The sequence below is a fragment of the Rhinatrema bivittatum genome, chromosome 2 (genome assembly GCF_901001135.1).
Source record: "Rhinatrema bivittatum chromosome 2, aRhiBiv1.1, whole genome shotgun sequence".
Lineage (NCBI taxonomy): Eukaryota > Metazoa > Chordata > Amphibia > Gymnophiona > Rhinatrematidae > Rhinatrema > Rhinatrema bivittatum.
In genome coordinates, this window is record NC_042616.1 from 129,865,983 (window position 1) to 129,889,942 (window position 23,960).

Below are 23,960 nucleotides of genomic sequence, written 5' to 3' on the forward strand. Positions count from 1 at the left end.
AAATATTAAATGACACGATCTATATCCAAAAAAACAAGTAAAGAAGGCACAGCATGCTAGAGAACATTTTCAAAGGCTTAGATACCAGTTATGGGAAGAAACATAAAGTCAACCCGCCTCAATCAGCCCTCCCCACCTCAGTGCATTTTCAGCCACCAGAAATCACAGGCTTACTTACTGGTTGCACAGGGGGGGGGGGGGGGGGGTGTTGGAGGAGTGGTTGGAAAATCCGTGTGCAGATTAGGGACGTGCACAAATTTCAATAACATGCCAAAAAAGCAACAAATGAGGTCATTTTCAGTTCATTCCAAATGAACAGACATTTGATGAACAGGGCTCCCACCAGAATCCCCTACTTACGCCCTTCCCAGATCCTGATTCCAAAAGGTCAAGAGCTTTGTCCACTCGCTCCCATCCAGGTCCTGGCGCTTTAAAAATGAAGCCGCACGCCTGAGCCAGCTCGGGCTTTGACCCAGGGATGGGAGTCACAGGGGCTCAGGAAGGCCCAGCTAGGGCTGCTGGAGGCCTGTTTTGTTTTGTTTTTTAATTGGTTTTGGGGGGTTTTGGATTGGCACAGAAAATGAAGCAAAAAAAAACCAAACCATTACGCTAACTGTTAAAAAAAGAACCAAACCAAACAATTGGGAGCTGTACATCCCTAGGGCACCTTTCAATTTAATCGAATGTCTGCAGATAGTAGGTATGCTGCTAATGCATGCACATTACACCTTCATTTAACACTGCATAAGAGGTGCACATGCACTTACAGCCACATAACAAGACAGTTTTCAAACACAGGGACGGTAAATTTCATAGCGGCGTGTAGGCGCACATGTACACAATTTTGACGGTCCATGCCAAGGGACGAGCCCATTTTATAACATACACGAGTATATGTATGCATGTTATAAAATAGCCTGACTGGGCACATATGTGAGTGCAATTTTAAGTGGACACATGCCTGTGCATACAAACGCCACACGTAAGTGAGGGAATTTTAACAGCCACGCGCACCGACGCCGTTGGCTGTTTTCCCAGTTCATTCCCAGTTTAACCAGCTAAGGGATAGAACTTCCAAATCCCCCTAGTTTAATAGCCTTCCTTCCCTCCTATTAGCTCTGACCTTTAAACCCCACTGATCTGCCTACATTTTTTGTTTTGCGACTTACACGTCATCCATAGCAGAAGTAAAGTTATGAGGCAGGGGACCCCGGCACACACCGGGGCGCGGAAGTATTTGCGCGCAAATTTCATGGTTAAATCCATGCCCTGCCCAGACCGTGCCCCGCCCTTTTTAAAAGAACTTTCTATTTGTACGTTTAGCGGTAAGTATGCACGTATCCGGCTAGCTTTTAAAATCCGCTCAGCGCACACCGGTCCAACATATTCACGTATCCCCTAATTTCAGCGCGCATTGGGCTTTTAAAATTCACCTTAATGTACGCAGGCACCATATGCCTGGGTTTGTATGGGCTGAAAAGCATGCACGGACACTGGTAGTTACATGCCCTTGAGAATGCTCCCCGCTACATATGCAGAGCTAACAACCTCTCTCTTCCACTCTGCAAGCCAGCTGGTGACCTCGGTCTTTCCAGGAAAGATGATGTTTCTGATATGCTTTCATTGAAGCATCTGCTATTTTACTTCAGCAACTACGAGCACTTTCCACAAAGACAAATGTCGGCAAGAAATGCAGGTTAAACTCACAATTATGGTCTGGCAGTATGGATGTATATTAGAATACGAGCCAAATATACTATGGCTTTTCATCAACTTTGTATTTAGGAAAAATGCTTATTACATCTGGCTCCATGTGTTTGACACAGGTGTGCCTTTAATTCCTCTCACAGAATTATACAAAGCATCATTAGAGCATGCAGACTGATGAGATTTAAGCTCAGCTTCATGGCATAGACTGTGTGTGAGTACTCAGTTTTACCAAGATCTTAAGAATTACATTCTACCATTTATTTTCAAGCAGACAGGCCCATTAGCCTATTCTTTAACCTCTTCTTCTACCTGGGACTGTGAATGTATAAGAGCCTAGTCAAATCCTTCTGCCTCTTACTTGCCAAAATGCTGACAAAAGACACTTCATGTGGAAATAAACCAGGAATTCTCCCGCGATCACTATACAGATGTGGGCAGCGTAGGCCTGACCAGCGTGAAACTCGACCATTGCAACTCCCACACCATACTCTTTAATCACACCGAAGCACTACATCCCATCTCCTGCCTGTGATGTAGGTCACAGAGAGACAGATGGATGGACATAATCTCCCCATAAGGCCTGCTTACTATGAGGTCCATATACAGACACAGTCTGGCTAGCAAAATTAGCCAGATGAACTTATCTGGCTAACTTTGGAGGCATATTCAATAGTGAAACCGCACTACTGAAAAATAGCCGGCTACGTTAAAGTTAGCCTCCTAACTTTAGGACAGCTCTTCGGTCCGACCAGACATAGGGCCAGATTCATTAAGGTTTTCATCCCATTTTGTGTCTATGGGAAAAACCCCTTAATGAATCAGGTACTTAGCCAGCTAAGTCATCAGACTAACTGTGAATATTAGAGTTAGCCAGTTAACTCAACTCCTCCAAGGTATGCCCCTGCAATGCCCCTAACTTAGCTGGACATGTGCTTTTGAAGAAGGACCTCTATATTTCTTACAGGAATGCCTACCAAGTGCAATGGAATCAATATACAAGTCTATTGAATCCTATGGGTAGAAACTGTTGAAATAAAACTGTGAAAATGGATATACAAGCAAGTACATATACACGAGAACCTACAGCTTGTTATCGCTGCAGAAATGTATTCGTGTATTTTCAAAAGAGCCTAAACTTCTGCGCAAGACTATACTGAACAAAAAGTAGAAATGTGAAACGTTTAAATGTTATTCCTGGTTTCCGACTCAGTGAAAGAAAATTTTAGCATGGAATGAAAAAGCCACCACTGCTGGCATTCCACTCTGAAGAGGTAATTAGTTCCTAGATCTGCTGGCAGGACACTGAACATATTTCCTCAATAGACAACTGTTGGTTCTGGTAGTATGATTTCATCCTTTTATAAAGGATTTTTATGAGATGAAATGCAGATAGCTGAAAAAGACCCACACCAGTCTCTATATGATGCATGCATTTAATGTTGTGGGCCACTTTGCTTTCTCTTGTATTTTAGATCTGTCAGGCTGTGTGTATACAAAGCCAAGTGGAGCTCAGGTTTCTTCTCTTAATCTACATGTTCCTCTTAAAAGATCTAAGGGCAAAAACTTTGAGGAAACTGCCCCAGATAAATTCGGAATTGGGTTTCTGTGCTATATATATCAGTAAGGAAAGATCTCAATTTTGGAAAAAAAAACAAGTAGATCATAGTTTTCTAATCTTAATTAACCAGCTCTGTGAAGTAAGGGGCATTGCAATTAGCAATCCATCACACTGCTGGACTTCTTCAAAGTGACAGCGGCTTGGGTTAGAAAGCTTGAGTTCCATGATCAAAACTGTTGTACACTTTAGCATTCTGCTAATCACTGCAGACTCCGTTGTAAAGACCAGGATGTAAGACAAAATGTAAACAAACCCTTTTACTCTGCCTTTTTCTCTCAAATAAAATTTCTGTCTGCATTTTGCCCTTCCCTTCCTCAGTATATTCGAGATTGCACTTTTTATACCAATTATTCTCCTTCTGTTACATCCAGATGTTCACCCTTCTACCTCCCTCACTGCTGCTCACGTTCATTGATTTTTCTCTCTTTCATGTGTGTAGGTCTGCACCATTTCATAAAGTTTTGCTTTCTAGAACCACAGGCAGAACTATACATAGAACTTATATTCCTAAAGTTGAGAGGATTGCGGCTAGTTCTATCTGATTTAGTGAAGTCTCTGTGCCAATTGATTTGATATGCTGAAACCGAGCTTCTGAAAAGAGCATGTGCCATCTAATAATTACACTGTGTGTTGTTCTAAAATAAAGACTTTTAGAACTCTGAAAGTTCACATCTTTAAACATGCAGTAACCTTCTGAAAGTAACAGCTCTCTCTAACTACTTTTTTCATTTTCTCTACTAAAATGTACATTTTCAAAATGAAGGAGCTGCAGTATTGGATGATAATTCAAGATACAAGAAAATAAAGAGGTCCATATTCAAAAGTCATTCAGACGGATAACGTAATAGTTATCTGTCTAAATGGATTACCTAGCTAATTATTTAGCCCTTATCTGGCTTAAATTCTAGCTGGGTGACTAGTTACCCGGCTAGAATTTAAGCCAGATAAGAAAGGGGCGTTCTGAGGAGAAGCAGAGTTAGCTGCATAACACGGATAGTACACATGTATTTTCCATAAAGAGTTATGCACGTATTATCCGTTTTACGTGTGTACTGTAAGTCCACGAGGTATGCGCATACCGCTGAAACGAATGAAACAAATGAGTTAATGAATGCACATCCCTATTATTCAATATAAACTAAGGGCTGCTTTTCCTGAGTGGTGTAGCTCTCCGGATTGTGGTTTACAAAGCCAGCGTAGGTGTATGGCGTAGAGTAAGTGTACAGTACAGTGTGGGATTAGGCTGCACCCCTATGTCAAGTGTCCTGTTACTGTATGTGATAAAGTTCTCCATCTGGAGCATCAAGTGTTTTAAGACTGACCTACCTTTTCCTTTGTAACTGGAACTAGTGAGTAAGCTTCCCCCGGCAATTCCAGAAGTCACAGCCTCTTGAAACAAAGCACAATAGTGAAGCTTTAGCAAGTGAGATAACCCTTTCCACTTAAGAGGTGGAAAACATCTGTTAAACCCAAATAAGCTGGTAGAGAGGGTTCAGCAATAGACCCAGAGGATTTCATACAGACAGCCCTTGGTTGGGTCAACTGTTTCTCTAAAGACAATTACAAGAGAGGAATTGTTTCCAACTCGGTTCTCTCAACCTCAAAATCCCACGAGGTTAATTAGGATGGACTATGGCCAAATTGAGTAAAACAGAAGACTTGGGTAGGAAAGCACACTGCATTTGCCTCTAAGCAGAAATCTTAAAAAGATGTTTGCAGAATTGTATCAACAGAAAAAGAAACCAAATTTGGATGACATTTGCCATCCAGGTCCTCTGGCCCTTTCAGAAAACTTCCTTTCAAAATAATGCTTATTTCATTAGGCAGTTTGAGAGTAAATATTTTCTCTTCCTCTTCAATAATAGACCTGTTGTTTCTCTTACATATCCTGGGTCATGATGACATACCAGTCAAATTATATATCTAAAATGGGAACAATATCCTAGTGTAGTCTATAAACAATAAAAGGTAGGCAAAGACAGATAATATACGTATAGCCTAAAGGTCTTTTCATCACTAGAGAATATATTGTACCTAACCAACACTTTCTCCTAATTCAAAACAGACAATAACAAATCACTCAAGTGAAATTAAAATATGTATTTCAGACAGTGGTTTAAATTGCCCAAAAGGATTCCCAGCATAGGATCCCTTAATTGCCAGCTATGACTTTCCCCTAATACAAGTAAGCACTACACAGGCACGCATTGTTTAATCCGGTGTGACAAAATACCATTAAATGCTGACATCTTTGTGTTGAAGCAGCAACACTGAATCCTCAAAATATCAACTCACTTGATAGCACTATTGCTTCCTCTTTGTCAGGTGTCTAGGTCACTTTTCACTTTGTCCTGCATTCTTTTATTTCTTACGTTCTTGTATATTTTTAGAATAAAAGGTGTGCATGCAACTTTTATTGTGGTCATGGTCCCCTTCCTCCCTGTTTTTAAAAGTTGTCTTCCCCTGCTCATCTTGTGTTTATACACCATACTGACACCATGGTGTTCTCTTGGGGTTAAACAAGCAATGGCATAGCAGCATCCCAATTTATTTAGATGTACACAGGCTGGAGGAAGTTTCACAAACTTCACATGCTGCTATCTCCTCAGGACTGAATCATAAATCAGAAGAAAAAGATCTTAAAGAGGTATTTCAGCCTAGCAAGTTCCAAAAATCAGTCGAGTCAATATACTACCAGTGGTTTTGTAGCACTGGCATATGGTACCATACATCCTCAAAAAGAGAATGTTGCTTTGAATTTCTGAGAAAATAGGTACTAAAAGCAGGAACTTACGAATCAAATAGTGGGCTCCGAAGCCATAATTGTGAAACATGGGTTAGTGCCCTTTCATCCCGCGTTGTTTGCCTTTCACTGCATAAGTCCATGTTTGTTACCTCTTTTGACTAAAGCGTGATTTTATTACCACGAGCAGGGAGGGCGTGCCCAGCATGTACTGTTTGTCCTGGCTCAATCCTCATTTTGGAAGCACCCAGTAGTCCAAGCCTGAGCATCGTGTGTGGCCCTCTGACTGTTCTCAAAAGAGATAACTTTGCCTTTATGAGTTATTAAAATGTCTGTGTATACTATAGTATTCCATTTGACTGCTGTATGCCTTGTGCTACCTTTGCAGTTGTTGGACAGATTGAAAATGCCACTTTCATGATTTAATAGGTTTTCAACTGCTGACTGACTTATCTAATGTGAAAGCTCCTGCTTTAAGAACTAACAGCCATTGCAATAGATGTTTCCCTAACCTGGGCCATATTAATTTTGTCTTCACAAAAATGCTTAATGTTCTTGGGTTTCAATGGATCAAAGATAGCTCGTTTTCTTTTGTGATACCCTGGGTCCTATTCAGAAAAAGAACTTTTTCCTATTAGGCCAAAATCTTTGAGTATGACCCACTGAAGTCATTTTTTTATAAAATGAAAAAGTCAATTTTTATCCATCTGTCTAATAGGCAGAATTACATTGTTTGGGTTGGCAGGAAAATGCTTGATCTCCTTTAATCAAATGGTAAGTCAAAATATCTAATTTAATACTCTTTAGTAGGAATATAATGGCATTAGAATTTAAAGCTATAGGTCAAGAGGTAACTTTCAAAGATGTAGGGCCTGATTCACTGAGGGCTTTCTCGCTTTCTGTTGGGCCGATACAGTACAGTGTGATCCGACGGAGCGCACTGTTAGCCGGCATTTGGACGCACGTTTTGGATGCGCTAGCTTTACCCCTTATTCAGTAAGGGGTAATAGTGCATCCAGCCCCCCTGAACCTAATAGCGCCCGCAACATGCAAATGCATGTTGATGGCCCTATTAGGTATTCCCATGTGATTCAGAAAGCAAAATGTGCAGCCAAGCCGCACATTTTGCTTTCAGAAATTAGCACCTACCCAAAGGTAGGCGCTAATTTCTCCGGGCGATATTAAGTCGGAGGTCCCGAAAGTTTAAAAAAGTAAAAAATAAAAAAAATAAAAATTTAAAATGGGCCCGCAGCTGTCGGCTTGAAAACCGGATGCTCAATTTTGCCGGCATCCGGTTTCTGAGCCCGTGGCTGTCAGCGGGCTCGAGAACCGATGCTGGCAAAATTGAGCGTCGGCTGTCAAACCCACTGACAGCGGCCGCTTCCATCAAAAAAGAGACGCTAGGGACGTGCTAGTGTCCCTAGCGCCTCTTTTTACCAGCAGGCCTAATTTAAATAAATTAAGATACTGTATCACATGCACAGGAGAGTGGCCTGTGCGCGCGCCGGGAGAGCGGGCATTTGCCCGCTCTCCCGCGATTTTACTGTATCGTGTATCGGCCCGTGTGTTGTGAAAACAATTCTTCGTGACTCAGACCCTTAGGTGCCTGTTATGGGCTAAAAATGGATTTAACCTCCCTAAGTCAGCTAAATGTAGGTAAGTGGATTTTCAGCCATCCGAAAGTATGTGAATAAATTTAGCTGCAAAGAACAGAGATGTTGTGAAGGTTGTACAGTAGATGAATGTGCATAACTTAACATTTTCCAGAGGTATGCATATCGAGAGCTCGCCACTAATATGCCTAACTTAACTTCCCCGTTTTTTTTTTGTTTTGTTTTGTTTTGTTTTAAATGTATGCATGTACATTTAGCCACATAACCTGATTTTCAAACTCAATATGCTTGGGCATTTTGGGTTAGAAGACTGTCCTGCTGTGTGCGGTCTGCACGTATGTCGGCACTCAGGCGCCTTACTGTCAACTTACCCCCAAATGACTGTTTAGGAGCTATGTATAGGGTCTGTTTGTTTATTTAGGATAAGTTGGGGCTTTTTAGTCTTGCCATGAAGAAAAACATTCAGAAGATTAAACAAATAACTATGTTCCAGGTTTTTAATCAGATTTATAAGTACAAGCTTCAGTTCACATTGACCACCTCAAAGGAAACAGATTTTTTTTTCCTTCTCTATTATCCAATCTTTGTAACTGAGTAACAATTACAGTCAAAGTCAAGCTGCCGTAAGGATTATGGGTTTTAAGAGATGAGTTTACTCTTGAATGAAAAGAATGGTGCAGGGAGAATTTGCCTGACTTTGCTGTAAAGTAACTTTCCATCGTGCTGTTCAAAAACGCTAAAACGCTAGCCATAAAATAATAATAATGATCATAATAAGAAAAGATAAGGGGAATGATTACAGTTAGCAGATGGGAACAGGCATTAGCTGAGGGGGAAATCACATGAGGCTGGCACAGCCAGCGAGGCAACTGTGCAGAACAAAACCAAGACAAGCTCTTCAGCTGGCTGAGGAAGGCAGAGTTTAGGAAGGGAAGAAGGAAGGGTAGTCTGAAAGCCAACTCAGAGATATGATTCCTGCACACAGCCGTTTGCTTTTAGGTGTACTAAGGAACTGCTTCAATCTCTCTCCTAGCCCAAGTGTGTTCTTCCCCAAATTCTTGGTAGGAATTGTGAGTCTGATTACTGTTCTTGTCTCTGTATTATATCAGACTAGCAATTTCTTATGCCCACTTACACATCTTGTAAAACTGGAACTTTTTACTCATATCTCATTTTGAATCCTGTCTTCATAGAGGCTGTAGGTACTGTATGCACCAACTTCATCATATTGGGTGCTTCCAATTCAGAAAAAAAAAATGAGAATCACATTATTCTGCACTTTATGCTTAAAATGATGAGTGAATGTTTTGATACCTGTCTTTCACTTTGCTTACTTCTTGCCACAGCTGCTACCTTTGTTACGGGTGCTGCAGCAAAGCACTCAGTTTGGTGGGATCCCTCTAGCCATTAAAAAAAAACAACCTTCAGACATTTTGTGTGTACGTAGCAAAACTAGAAAATAATAATAATAATAATAATAATAAAAAAAGCCTGCAAGATCAGGCCTTGTGCTAGCCTCCATTCTCACAACCAGTCTAATGAGCTGGATTTACAACATGACTCTCACGGGGTTTTTGTTTTGGAACAATAAAACCCTGCAGGGGAGCCCATGGAAACGTGCACGGAGCCCTTCTGTACCACAGCCACGGATCCCAGATTCACAGCCCCTAAATCGATGAACTATTTCCCGCAAGCAGGGTTCATGGAATCAGCTTGACAGCTTGGGATTGAATGCATTATAGTTTGCTATAACTGTATACCTCTCTATGCAATATTATGTCAGATCTACACACATAATACTTTGGTATAACTATATGCTATAGTATACATAGCACAGAAGAAGTTAACCCTCTGGTGGCATGCAACTGGCTTATCTGTCATTGATTCAGAGTTCAATAGCATTTTCAAATGTTTGGGTGCCAAAGAGTTAAAACTAAAAATCAAGGAAAAATATTGTTATCAGTCATGAAATATAATGATAAAATTGTCTCTGGCTGAACTAAATTCAGTTTACAATGCATATATGATTCTTTACAGCAAATACATCGGCACTGTGACTGTTTACAGTTCAAAGTCTATAGTTTCAAGCAGATAGATGTCATCTCCTTCTACTAATGCCTGGCAGGATACAACACCCCACCACCTCCAATCTTTTTGACTATAATATGTTAGCCCTCACGCGGGAGATTCTACATCATATAGTAAAAGTGATGCCAGGACGAGTGAAAGGAACGCAGAGCTGAGAGCCAGCTCAGGGAGGACCTTAAGCTAATGTGCAATGACTCTTACACTGTTGCTCTCGGACACTGGTTTGCGGCAAAGTTTTTGTACGGAAAGAGATACTTCCCTAGACATAAATAACATGTTTAAATAGAATATGCACAAAACTGGCTACCAGCACATTTGAAAAACCTATAGAGATGTTTGAGAAATATGCAGAAATAGTGCTTTTTTTTTTTTTTTGTATCTCTGACATGAAGGAACGTAGAGTGATGGAAATCAGGACAGAAACTTAATCGCCTGCAGCTGGCAGTCTCTCTATACCTTCCTCTGTAACATGGCTTGTTGAAAACGAGCAGCAAAGTTTCTAGGAAAAAAATATCTTATTTCACGCAGCCTAAACTAGCATGGCATTTCCTTCCTGCTATAAAAGAATGGGTTGAACACTTACCGAGCAGCTCTTTCGTGCTTCCATCAGTCCTACTGGCTGTGCAGCTACAGTACTGTGATAAAGCACTGCGTGAGGCCACTGCCGAGCATGCCTAGTTCAGGCAGCCACTTGGAAAGGAAGTAAAACTGGAGAAGCTTCCCTCACCAGCTTAATGACTTTGAAGTGAGCCTGAAACTTTAGAGACGTTTTAAGCCTCCTTTCCCTGCAAACATCTCCTGGGTGTTTATTTTACATTAAAAAAAAAAGGGAGGGATTGAAAAAAATGTTTAGTGCAGATGTGTTTTCACTTAATAACTCTGTATGATCTGGATCCAACGTTAAACCCCTGCCACCCCCCTTTCAAAACATTATGGTCATGTGAAGTAGCTTATTCAGAGGATTAAAAATGTCTTGTTATTGTGCTCTTTTTTTTTTTTTTTTTTTTATGACCTTCAAAAATTAATCTTTTTGCAAACAAGGTCACTGCAGCTGCTGGAAGAGCTCTACAGTTCACTTCCAGGGGGCGAGACAAGCCTGCTCCCTAAATTCTAATACTTTCACAATCTTCCCTTAGGATGATGTTTTTCATATTACACATGTTTTTGTTAAGCATTGTAATGATGAGGTATAATCTTTCTTAAATTCTTCTCCCAAAAGATCATAAGACAAAACCAAAATATTTTGAGGAGTTAAGGTTAGGACTAACTGAAATTTCATATATATAACATGGAAGAGTATAGCAGTAGGGGTATAATACCGCCCACCTGAAAACAAACCGCAACATTCTTAAAAAGATTAAATAGACTAGTAAACATGGAAAAACAATGGAAGATTTCAATTACCCCAATATCAATAGGGTGGATATCTCCTCAGGGCATGATAGGGAGGTACTGCTTACAGATGCCATAAATGACTCTTTTGAGAAGCAACAGGTCCTGGAACTGATGACAGAAGTAGCTATTTTACTTCTAGTTCTCAATGGAACACAGGACCTGGTGCAAGAAGTAATGGTGAAAGAGATGCTTGGCAATAGTGATCAATTCATATTGACATAATCACTGGAGAGAGAATAATAAAAACAACTATTAGGGCAGCATCTAACTAAAAAGGAAGACTATGATAAAATGAGGAGATTAGAAGGAAGCAAAAATAGGTGGTTTGAGAGGTTTAAAAGTGTGCATGAATTGTGGAGATTCTTTAAAAATATGATCTTGGATGCCAATATAAAATATATTCCACATGTTTAAAAGGTCAAAAGAGGACCTCATGACTGCCAGCATGACTAAAATGGAACTGTGAAAGAGGCTATTAACGTAAGAAAGGCATTCTTTTAAAATGGAAATCACATCCTAATGAGGAAAATAGAAATGCACATAAACACTACCAAATTAGCTATAAAACATTAATAAGCAGGCTAAAAGAAAATTGGAGAACTTGCCAATGTGAAAAAAACATTTTTCAAGTACATAAAAAGTGAAGTCTGAAAGAATAAGTTGGACCAGCCCTCAACAGAACTCGCAAGCATAATCCTCCTCTTCATGCTCTCCTGATGTACCCTCCTTTTTCATCCCTCCCTGCTCTCTCACTTGAGTCATTAAGTTCATTGAAAATGTTCCCCTCACTATTCTGTTATTCAACTACTAAGAAAAAATGTTTACTGTTCACAATACTCTACTGTTCCCAACTACCATGTTAACTCCATTTGATTGTATGCTAATTGCATATTTTGTAAACCGTTATGATGGCTCTACCGAATAACGGTATATAACTCTACAAATAAATAAATAAATAAAATTGGGCTAATTTTTAAAGTTATATACATTTATAAAACCCAGTTTTATGTGCAAAAATAGCTGTACTACAATAGCCTGGGGTTGAGTGTGTGTGTGTAAAGGTATACATGTAACCCAGGTATATGCATACTTTTATGCAAACTGAGCAGAGGCGTTCCAGCGAGTGCAGTTTGGGCAGAGTTGGCATTTAGGCACCTTCTTTTTGATTTTCAAGAAAAATGCTTATAAGATGCGCCCTCCAAAGAGGAAACATGACTTCCCGAGAGCAAGGACATGTGTGTAATCAGCCAATTACCTGAGTATTTTCAAAGTGAATTTATTTGCTTAAGTTCGCTTTGAAAATACTAGGTAAAGTCTGCATGTAGGGAGGATAATTTTCAAACTGCCCATATAGCGGTACATGCAGCAGACCTTGCAGAGTATTTTCAAAGTAAACTTACACAAATAAGCTCACTTTGAAACTTGTGTAATTGACCAAATACGCACAAACGTTTCATTACTTCCAAGAGGTATCTCTTGAACATTTCAGGTGGGGAACTGGTATAAACTTGAGGGAAGCTGACCATATGCACATTCATGTGTCTGGCATGGTTTTCTAAATTTTAAAACTTTCATTGCAGCACCATACTATCCTGCACCAATCTCACCTGGGTAGTTTGCACTCACTTGCCCCATCTTCTTCACTTGACTTACCAAGGAATCTTCACTAGACTGTGTCCGCTTATGAATATCAGTGGTTAATACAATTAAAGAGGAAACTGCCTGCTCCAGAGAGACCAGTACAATCCAGATATCATAACAGAATTATAGCAATGGATTTTACCACTGCGGGACTAACAGAAACTCCAGCACGTGTCACAGATCTCTCCCTCTCTTCAGCAATGCTTACCCCGGTCTCTCTTGAAGTCATAATTGTTGCTGATGGTAGAGTCAGTTTCTCCCTGGGCTTAACATCAGTCTCCCCATGATTTCCAGCTCTCTCTCACTGCATTTCCAGCACAGTGACCCTACAGTAAATGGGAATACTCCCCCAACCACCAATGCCTCTGATGCATCTCACACACTGACAGAACTTTCCCCATAGCAGAGAGGCAGCCGACGTGCCAGAGCTCAAGGATGTATTCAAATCCTGCAGCAGGCCGCTCGAATCTCTTCAGCTGCAACGGATACTCCAGGCACAATTCCTGATGCTCTGGACCTCAACCCTGTAATCTTCTTCTGCTAGCTAGGTTCTATACAGGGGGGGCCCTGGCTTTGCCTTTATACTTGACCATGGTAGCAATGTAGCCCTACCTGGATAGGGCACATAAGACGTGAGGGGGTCTGGCACCGGTGTGGGTCGGGTGCCGGTCTCTGGGTGGGGTTCAAAAGAGGAATTGGTCAAGTAGATGATGAAATAGACCTGGACCCAAAGGCAAGAGGGGCAAAAAATTCTGAGCCAGACAGGGAAACCAACAACTCTGGTCTCCTATGAATCCTGGTAAATGCTATCCCAATTTTGTCCCCAATGTTCAACCTGTAAACAAAATAGGGGCTCATGCCAACATATATTCCAGCAACTCAACTTTTAATTCTGGGGGTACTAGCAGTCAAAATTTACAGAATTAGCAAAGGATTTTAAAAGAGACTGATTTGATAAGGCTTCACTGGCTTTCACAGCCAGATTGTAGCTTTAAGAATATCAAGTTAACCTTTACCAAATATCCCTACAATAAACAGGTGCTTTTTTTCCTATGCCACATATAATACTCCCAAGTATTCCTTTTTCTTCTGTTCCAATGGAATATGTTATTCACAGCCCTTTTGTGACTCGCATCCTGACTTACATTAACTCAACTCTACAGTCAACTTGAATTATATCAATATTCTCTTATGAAATACAGGTTAACGCCTTTCCTTACGTCAGGTAACTCTTATCCTGGAATCCAAGATTCTCCTTCAGGCGATATCCAAGGACTTCTTCTGTATCCCTGCACACTCCTCTCTTCTACTAGCTGTGGGGCCATGGATTTCTCCTCCTTCTCCTAAACCCAGGTTGGGTCCCCTGGTTGTTTCCCAGTGAGAAGAAACACCTATTCACCTTTGGGCCAGTTCCTCTTGAAGGGGAAACTCCTGCAGAAGCCTTTCCAATATGAAGAGGGTCCTCGGATTCGCCAGCCTTCTGGTGATTCCTTCTAATCTCATTCCACCAAACTTAGAATCAACATTATATACTCCTAAGAACACTCCCCCAGAGGATCTCCATCTCAAATGTCTTACAGGAACCATGTCACTAGAACCCAATAAAAGTATTCTATCCAGAACTTTTCCTTTGGATACCAAGCACAGTGTTCTTTCACCATATCCTTTGCCATCTAGTGGCTATATAGAGATGGTCCCTACATAGTACTGTTCCCTACCAAATATGCCCAGGAAGGAGTCAAGCCCCCCCTCCTCCTCCCCCGAGACTCTCTCCCGTACCACGAGTCAATGAAAAAAGCCCAGTTTGGAGGTCATCACAGCAAAAGCAAAAAAAAAGGTACAAATTCAGGTAGGCTATACAGAGCTTTTGTAAACACAGCTTTAGAGCATGTCACCATCTTGGATCTCCCCATAACTGGAAGCTATTCTTAAGAACAGAATTACTGGGCTGCTGGTAGTTCCCTTTGAAAATTAGCTAACAGGCCCCATGGCTAGTTAAAAAATTTGCCTTGCAAAGAGCCATCCTTAACTCTTGAAAGGTCATAAGTTATTTTCCTGTTATTACTTGATTCAAAGTTCACATGACATCCAGGCCAATTAATGCAAATGTTAATTTTAAATGCAAATTAATGTTAATTTTAAACATTGGGTTGTAGCTTTGGAGCATTTTTGTAGTATCTGTCCATGTAATTTTCAATGAATCTTCCATCTTCCAAAATGCTCTAAAGTTTGATATTAATACCAGATTTTCCTTAGCAACTTTTGTAGGAACCATTCCTGGAATATGACAGAGAGGAAAAAGAGAGACTAAATTCTCGTTCCATCTCCAACCAGTGAAAAGCTGCCCAAGATTTCCTTTCAAATATAGTGCATAAATAAAGGCTCCCTCCAGTTCTGTAGCCATAATCTAACTTGTCACATGATGATTGTTGCAATTGGCGGCCTGCAGGATGCTCCCGCAGACCGCCATGCTTACCTCCAGCCCCGGGCGCAAACTAACCCTGCCAAGATCTGATTCTTCATACACGGTAAGATGCCGCCACTCCAGTAATTTTTCCCTGCTAGCTTCCTTAGGCACACACACTCATATCACTCTGAGATTTAAAGGAACCGCGGTGGAAAAAGCCCTGTGACCCCTGAGGATGACATCAGGACAGGAGTTTGGGCATACAAAAGGCCCAAGCCTGCCTGCAGCCCTTGCCTCAACAACAGGTCAATCTGATTCCAGTGGTGTGAATTGCCAGCATCTTGTTCCTATGTTTCCAGTTCCAGCTTGTCTACATCTCCAGTCCCAGTTTGCCTCTGTTCCAGTTCTTGTCCTCAGCTTCTGGTCCTGAGTCTTCAGTTTCAACTCCGGCAGTCTTGGTCTTCAGCCTTTGTGGTCCTTGTCTTCTCTTCTATCCTTCTGGTTGCCTCTTAGATTCTTCAGTGTGCTTCTCCTGCTTGTTTTGCCCCTTGCCTGCCTGCCTGTCTTTCCCTCATTTACCCTTCGGACAATATTGGATATTGACCTCGGCCTCACTCTTGGACCTGCCTCACTGCCACCTGTCTTTGACCATAGCCTGCCACCAAATACACCTTGCATTTTCCTGTTCCAACCCTACTACATCCAGAGATCTCTTCACAAGTAGAGAGCCCTACCTAAGACCTGCCAGCCCTGGTACCCAAAAGCTCAACCCGAGGGGAATGTGGGTTGGTAAAGACAAAGCTCCAGTTGAGCCTCAGCTTGCCAACAGTGGGGGCCTGCAGTGCTCTACTCTCAGGTAGCATCAACTCTGCCTTGGTCCAAGGGTACATACTCATGATAGATTGCCGAGAGCATAGAACCAGCAGACCTGTCCACGTTACAGGCTATCCCTAGTTTAACCCATAACATCCAGGAACTACAAGCAGCTGTAGCACTTCTAGCCATAAACATAAATCATCTCACTCCACAGATAGACACCCTCAATACCCCCATTGTTCTGCTTCTGCTTATATCTCAGCTAATGGTTCCATCCCGGTATGCCAGGGATCCCCAGAAATGTCGTGGATTTTTTAATCAGTGCCACAAGAAGGAGCTTGTAGATAGATTTTGAATTTCTATGATTCCCTTGACTTCTCCTCTGGTGCTCTCATCCATCTACAGAGACCCTCTTCCATGGCAGATGACCTGGTCCTCTGTGCCACTCATGTTACATATTGTTCCCTTATACACTGAGACTATTAGTTTCCATGTCCTATCCAGAGCCAAAAGTCCAGTTGTGTTAGGCCTACATAGCTCCAGCTGCACCAGCCCCAATTTGACAAGTCCATGACAGAACCTATACAGTGGGGACCTGGGTGTACTGAATCCTGTATAGACACGAAGGTTCATCCTGTGCGATGTGTTGCAATCAGCAGTCCACAGGCTGCTCCCGCAGATCGCTACTCTTACCTCCAGCCCCGAGCTTGAGCTGACCTCGTTAAGGTCCGCTTCCTTGTATGCAGCGAGACACTGCTGACATGTGGCGGCTGTCACCACTACTGGTACTCTTCCCTGCTAACCTCCTTAGGTATGCGCGTGTCACTCTGAGATTTAAAGGGACCATGGCGAGAAAAGCCCTGAAACCTTAGGATGACATCAGGAGTTTGGGCCTACAAAAGGTCCATGCCTGCCTGCAGTCCTTGCCTCAGCAATAGGTCTACCTGCTTCTAGTGGTGTGAGTTCCCAGCATCTTGTTCCTGTGTTTCCTCCAGTTCCAGTTTGTCTATGTCTCCAGTTCCAGCTTGTTTATGTCTCTAGTCCGAGCTTGCCTCTGTTTCAGTTCTTGTCTTCAGCTTATGGTCCTGAGTCTTCAGTCTTCAACTCTGGCAGTCTTTGTCTTCAGCCTCTATTGTTCTTATCTTCTTGTCTGTCCTTCTGTTTGTGTCTTTGGTTCTTCAGTGTGCTTCTCCTGCTTGTTTCACCTATTGCCTGCCTTCCTGCCTGCCCGTCCATCCCTTCTTTACCCTTCAGACGGATATTGGATATTGACCTTGGCCTGACTCTTTAACCTGCCTTACTGCCGCCTGTCTTCGACCATAGCCTGCCACCAGATACGCCTTGCCTTTTCCTGTTCCAACCCTGCTACGTCCACAGATCTTGTCACAAGCAGAAGTCCTCATCTAAGACCTGCCAGCTCCAGTACCCAAAGGTTCAAGCTGAGGGGAATGTGGGCTGGAAAGGTGAAGCTCTAGTTGGGTCTCAGCCTCATCTGGGTCTGCCTGCCGATGGTGGGAACCTGCAAGGTTCCACCCTGCAGATAGTGTCAACTCCACCTCAGCCCAAGGATCCACACTTGCAACAATGATACAGAAAAAAATTGGGAAATTGACTCTGCCTTTCTCTTTGTTCATTTTACATTTCCAGGATGTTACTGTTATTACAGGAACTCAGAAAATATACATCCCACTTTCTATAAAACATATCTGGAAAAAGTATGAAAAATGTATTCAATATATAATGTATCTGCAGTATAAGAAGCATTTTTTATCCTAAAGTCTTCATTATCATGATAAAAACAATGGTGATTACATTAAAATAACTTCTTGAAGAAAACCTTCAAATTATTCCATATTAATCAAAATTGTCTGTTTTAAATTATCATGGCATATCACTCCCATTTCCATTGAAATGAGTAAGGATCTAAAATAGCCTTTATACAAAATTTGACCAAAATTGATTTTATAACCTGATAGATCCAAACTCAAGACAATAGCATCTAAAAGTTTAAGATTGAAAACATCTAACTCAGATTAATATATCATTGGTATAGATGGATAATTTACATTCAGTATCATTGCCACTAAACACATGAATTTCCTTAGTTTGTCTAACAGCAATTGCTAAAAGTGCTAACTTTTAATTAAATAAAAGTGGAGATAAGAGACATCACTCTCTAGTACACTACTTAAGAGGAAAGGAATCTAAAAAATTAATATTCATCAATAATCTTGCCTCTTAGTGTTGTCAAGGAAACCAGCTTCCCCATGAACTGTAGTGAGATGCTGCTCTCTAGCTCCCTCACTGGCAACAGGGTAAGATAACACACTGCTGAGAATGGATTCTGCTGTTGCCAAGGCAACTACACAGCACATCTCCACGCTTCCTGTAGAAAGTCCTTTAGAGCAGGGATTCTCAACCCAGTCCTCTGGACACACCCAGCTAGTTGGGTATTCAGGATATCCACAATAACTATACATGAAATAGATGTGCATACAATAGAGGCTCCCAGTTATTTCTCAGTGGTGATGTCTATAGACTGGGACTGGGTTTGTATGTGTACCAGATTTTGTAGGGAATCATGGTTTATGGCTTCTGGCTAAGATACATTACTACAATGAGTGAGCTAGGAAAGGTTATAAAAATAGGGGAAAATTGCCTGAATAGTTGTAAAGGAAGGTTTAATGTGATGAGGAAACTCCTTCCCTCATCGACCCCAGAAAGGGTTATAGTACAATAAATTCATGGCTGAGGAGGAGAGTAAGGTGCCACAGACCAATAGAACACAGATAAGAAAACTACAGTTCCCAGGAAGGTAAGAGCATAAGAATTGCCATGTCGGTCAGACCAAGGTCCATCAAGCCCAGCATCCTCCAACCAGTGGCCAGTCTGGGTCACAAGTACCTAGCAGATTCCAAAATGTAGATCTATTTCTTGTTACTCACTCCCAGGGATAGCAGTTGCTTTCCCTTGTGTTCCTGATTAAAAATGTTTTATGGACTTTTACTCCAGAATCTTGTCCAAACATCTTTTCAACCCTAGTATGCTAGTCGCCTTGAGAAGATTTTGATGAATGGAGGCACTGAGGGTGAAGTTAAAATATGTTGCCTTTCAATTCCTGATCTCCACCAACCTCCCAAAATAATTTAAAAAAGACGCAGCCCATAGCAGCCCAAGGCTCCCCTCCCATAGGGGCTGGCCCTGGGTCTTCTCCTGCCCCACCCAGAACATCTACCCCCTACCCTCCCATCCCATCCGGAAACCCCCCAAATTCCAAGGCTGAGCTATGAGGCAGTAGAGTCTTTTCACCCCTCCTGGCTGCATCCAGCAGTGTTCTGACAGCAACGCTGAACGCAGCTGGCAGCGCAGTATGATTCCACTACCTCGTGGCTCGATTTTGTGGATTTGGAGGGATTCCTGGTGCGGCAGGATAGTAGGGGTGGTGGCGGACTTTTAATTTTAATAGTGTGTGTGTGTGTGTGGGGGGGGGGGGTTCTCTGGCTGCTGTGGGCTGCACCTTGTTTTAATTATTTTGGGGGTGCTGGAGGGGATTGGATGCTAAGCGCCAACACTTTAAAAAATTATCTTGGCAAGTAGGTGGAAGACATGGCGGATGAGGCCTTCTTGTCTGAGAGGGTTTTGGGGGTGGGTTTTTTTTTTGGCACTTAACCAACTATATTCCGAAAATAGCCAGTCATGTTTAAAGTTATGCAGTACACATACCCAGATAACCTTAAACCTGCTCTCCACTTCGACCAGATTTACCTGACTATACTTAGCCGATATTCAGCGCCGCTCGAATAAGTCGAAGCCCTATCCCCAGAACGCCTCCCCACTCTCCACCTCCCACCGACGCCTTTTCATTCCCGAGTTAAGTTTTAATTGAGAAATGATTTGCCTGGCTAAAACTTATCCAGTCAGTGGGAGGGAGATATTTTAATCACCAGGTTTGGTTAAGTCCCAAACTTAGCTGGAAAAATCCTTTGAATTTGGACCTCTATGTGCATACATTGAGGGTTAAATAATCTAAACTGGGCGTATACTGGTAAAAATCCAGTGGGTGAAAAGTGCTCACAGAATATTGCTCCAATAATCAAAGTAAAACTACATCAGCAACTTTGCTTTGAAAGTACCAAAGGAAAAATTACACATAGAGGTCTGTGCCTGCTTTCTCTGCATTTAGGGGTCAGACGTGCGCACGGTTCCCAGCGCATGCACATGGACACAGCTATTTTATAACAATTGCGCGTCGGGGGCAGAGGGGGGATTTTAAAAGGCCATGTGCGGCGATGGGAGTAGGGCTTCCCCAGTTCCCTCCAAGTCTGCTCCAATTAAGCTTAATAAGTTTTTTTTTGTTAGATTACTTACTGCTCCTCGAGAGCAGAAGTAATCTCTGAGCACCGGCCACCCGCTGGCACATGCTTCCCCGGGGCAACGTTGAATGGCGCTGCCCCGGCCTGCCCCACCTAGAGCACACCCTCCAGCCAGCCCCTTTTGAAAGGCCCGGCACTTCAGCGCGTAATGGGGGTTACGCGTGTGGCCGGGCCCTTCCGAAAATGCACGCAGCGCACACAGGGTCCAGCCACATGCATAAACCCCATAGTTCACGCGCGCAGAGCTTTTAAAATGTACTTGATAATTTTTATTTTTTTTTGCGTGTTGTTCGATCACCCACCCTTTTCCTGCCCCTCAGGACCTCCTCTGCAGCCCGCAGGTAAAAGCACTGCAAACCTGGCCAGGATTGCTTGCGCCCCTGCCAGTCATGGGCTGCTGCTCTACCCCTCTCCCACACTGCTGGGAACAGAGCAAAGGTGCTAAGCTCCTACAGCCGGCCCTCTAGCTCCTTGCCCCTGAGTGTATGCAGGCACAGGACAGGGGGACACATCCTCAGGTCCAGAGCACTTTCCCATTGGCTGCCCGTGTCCCACAGCCCTGCTGACTCCTGGTCCTTCCCACACACTGCTGCAGTCTGAGAGATTTTTTTTTTTTTGCAGGGCAGGAGAGCTGGGGAGCCAAACTCCCAGACAGAGGCAGAAAAAAAATGACACAGCACAACCCTAATACAGAAGATTAGGGGACTTAAGGCTTCACAATTATGTAGACTTTTTCCCCTTGGTTGAGGGAACTATTTACAAACATTTTTCCTCCGCCCTTTAATCCAATCGCTTAATACTGTCTGTGAGTACAATTTATCACTGCTCCTCCACCACCACTCTCCTTTCTCTCTGAAAGACCAGGAACATCACAGCTTTAGCTTTTTTTTATGCATTGTCAGTCATTTCCAGTACGTACGACTTGTCACACAATATCCCTCGTCAGGATCAGGAAATCTCACTGCAGAATATATTTCCCGGCTCTCATCCAAGCAACAGACAGAAACTTCCCTATAGTCCTGGCTTTGACCCTTCTAAGGCTCTCTGGGCATCTCACACAGCTCCACTGCACCTCTGGGACTCGGGTCGGGAGGGGAAACACCTCCCATCTCAGGCCTTTTCCCTTAGGGGGGAGAAGTCCCTGCAAGGCCTTTTCATACAGGAAGCCGCCCCAGACTACAACCCCGTTCCTGGCTGGGTTCTTCCCAACTCCTAATCCATCTTGATACTCCCCGCCAGAATCCCCCACCACCCCTTTTAAACTGGGGTGAAACACAGTACCTTCCTCCCCATTCTTCTGGAAGGAACCTTCCCATGAAGAGCATCAACCACTCTCCCAAGTAACTCAGTGCAATGCATTGCGTTCATTTACCAAAATGAAGGCCACCCATAATACCATTCCCTTCAAAAAGCTGAGCGTTAGAACTGTGAACTGAAATTCAACACACAGTTTCTCAATGCACCAGCTAGTGTTTTTTTAAACCCCCAAGGCAGTAAACTAATGGTATGCTAATGCATCGGGAGTATTAAAAAAGTGCCCAAACCCAGTGTAGTAGGACCCCTATTTGGGTGGTGTGCGGCATCCAGGGAGCTACAATGCTGGGGTTCATCCAGCAAGGGCAAAGCTTAACTTCCTGGGCCCTTAGCATGGACATTTCCAAGGAATCTGTAATCCAGTCACAAACCGCTGCCCATCTTTGCTGGGCAAGGGGGTCTTCAGGATGAGCCAAAAAAGACACAAGGGAAAAATAAAAGAAAAACATCAGCACATTCTCAACTCAGTGATCCAAAGAAAAGATTAAGAGTCTCTGAATCCAAACCGGTGTTCAATATAAAATGTACTTTAGTTTAAAAATCAAAATCCAGGCAAGAATGATAAACATCACAAGCAACATGAGAAAAATCAGTGTAAGAAAAACCATGGTCTCCTCATCCATGCCTCTCCTCCTTAAAGTTCCTCTTTCTCCTCCACCCAGGTCCAACAATGCTTCCCCTCACAACTCCAGCATCCAAACTGCTAGGAAAAGGGAGAAAAACCCATCAGTCAAAACACTAGTGCCTCAAAATCAAAACAGCTCCAGCCGCTCCTGCTGTAAGGTCCAAAAATCTCAAAATTCTCTTAGCAAAGGCAAAGGCAAAAAAAAAAATCAAAGCAAGCCCTTGCAGCTGCTGAGGGCTGGGGGGGGGGGGGATCCCTTCTGTCAGGAACTGGTTCCACTCAAAATCCAAAAATAGCAAAATCTGCAAAATTCCAAAAAATCCGCTCCAGTGCAAAACAGAGAAAAACTCTCTCCTCCTGGTCGGTCTACCTGGGGAATGGCAAAGACCCAAATCACATGTTCTGTGGGATTTTTATAGCCCCTTCAAGCCTCCCACAAGAAGATAGAGATAAGACAATGGGAGGATTCTAAAAATGATACTCCTCTACCCTCTGCCTAGTCTAGAAAAATCTAGGAGAATCTTAGTGACAGGTAAAACTGGGTCACACCAGAAAATGTGCGCAAAGAAAAGGCTCAGGACACAGACCTAGCCGGGCCGCACTTGGATACATGACAGATCAAGTAAGTAATTTTTTGGGGTGTTCTGGCCTTTTGCTCAGGTCTCGGCTGAGGCCCTGGTATTAGCCCGGGCCTAGTCCGAGACCTCAGTGTCATGCTCGAGCCATTGCTTTGGACCTTGGCCTAAGCCGTAGGTGAAGCACCGGCTTCTAGGCCGAGGTGTCAGCATCATTCTAGGGTGTAAATTGTGGCCTCTTCTTTGGGCCTCAGCCTATGCCCTAGGCAAGGCCCCAGCCTTGGTCCCAGGCCTAGTTCTGACCAGAAAGTTTTAAATACATTGAATGAATAATATTCATTAATTTGGGGGGGGGGGGGCCTGAATTCATTTCATGGCCCCCGAATGAAACAAATTGCCCCTTATTAAGAACATAAGAAGTTGCCATTCTGGGTCAGACAGAGGGTCCATCAAGCCCAGCATCCTGTTTCCAACCATGGCCAATCCAAGTTACAAGTACCTGGGTGTACTACTAGACAACCGACTCAACCTCAGCAAGTTCGTTAACAACACCACAAAAGAATGCTACTTCAAATTGCAAGTATTAAAAAAATTAAAATCACTTCTTCTCCACCGTGATTTCCGCCTGGTACTACAATCCATCATCCTCCCGAAACTGGATTATTGCAACTCACTCCTGCTGGGTCTCCCTGCTTGCACCATCAAACCACTTCAGATGGTCATGAATGCCACAGCCAGAATTCTCACAAACACTAAAAAAAGGGAACATATCACCCCCATCCTACAGCACCTACACTGGCTGCCGATTAAATATAGAATTCACTTTAAAAGCCTTATGATGATACACAAGGCCATTCACAACATCTCCCCTCTCAACCTTACTTATCAACTCCAACAGCACTCCTCTAAGAGACCGACCAGATATGCGTACAAGAACACGCTTCTTACCCAGCCAGCAAAAACGTCTCTAAGGAAACGCGCTCTTTCCACGGCGGGCCCCCCTCTCTGGAACTCGCTCCCTCCGGATCTCCGCATAGAGCCC

The 23,960-nt window shown here is 42.9% G+C and overlaps 1 protein-coding gene across 6 annotated transcripts in view; it reads right to left on the reverse strand.

Annotated features, from left to right (window-relative positions):
* JCAD (junctional cadherin 5 associated) overlaps positions 1–23,960 on the reverse strand; it is a 178,966-nt gene that overhangs the window by 64,982 nt on the left and 90,024 nt on the right. For 2 of the 6 annotated variants that reach the window (XM_029588618.1, XM_029588615.1), the window contains one exon: positions 4,655–4,717. The exons of 2 other annotated variants lie outside the window; for them this stretch is intronic. The gene's annotated coding sequence lies outside the window, so the exon portion shown is untranslated. Of the gene's footprint in view, positions 1–4,654; positions 4,718–10,355; positions 10,531–23,960 lie in introns of those variants that run through there. 2 more of the 6 variants (XM_029588617.1, XM_029588621.1) reach the window with 2 other exon arrangements.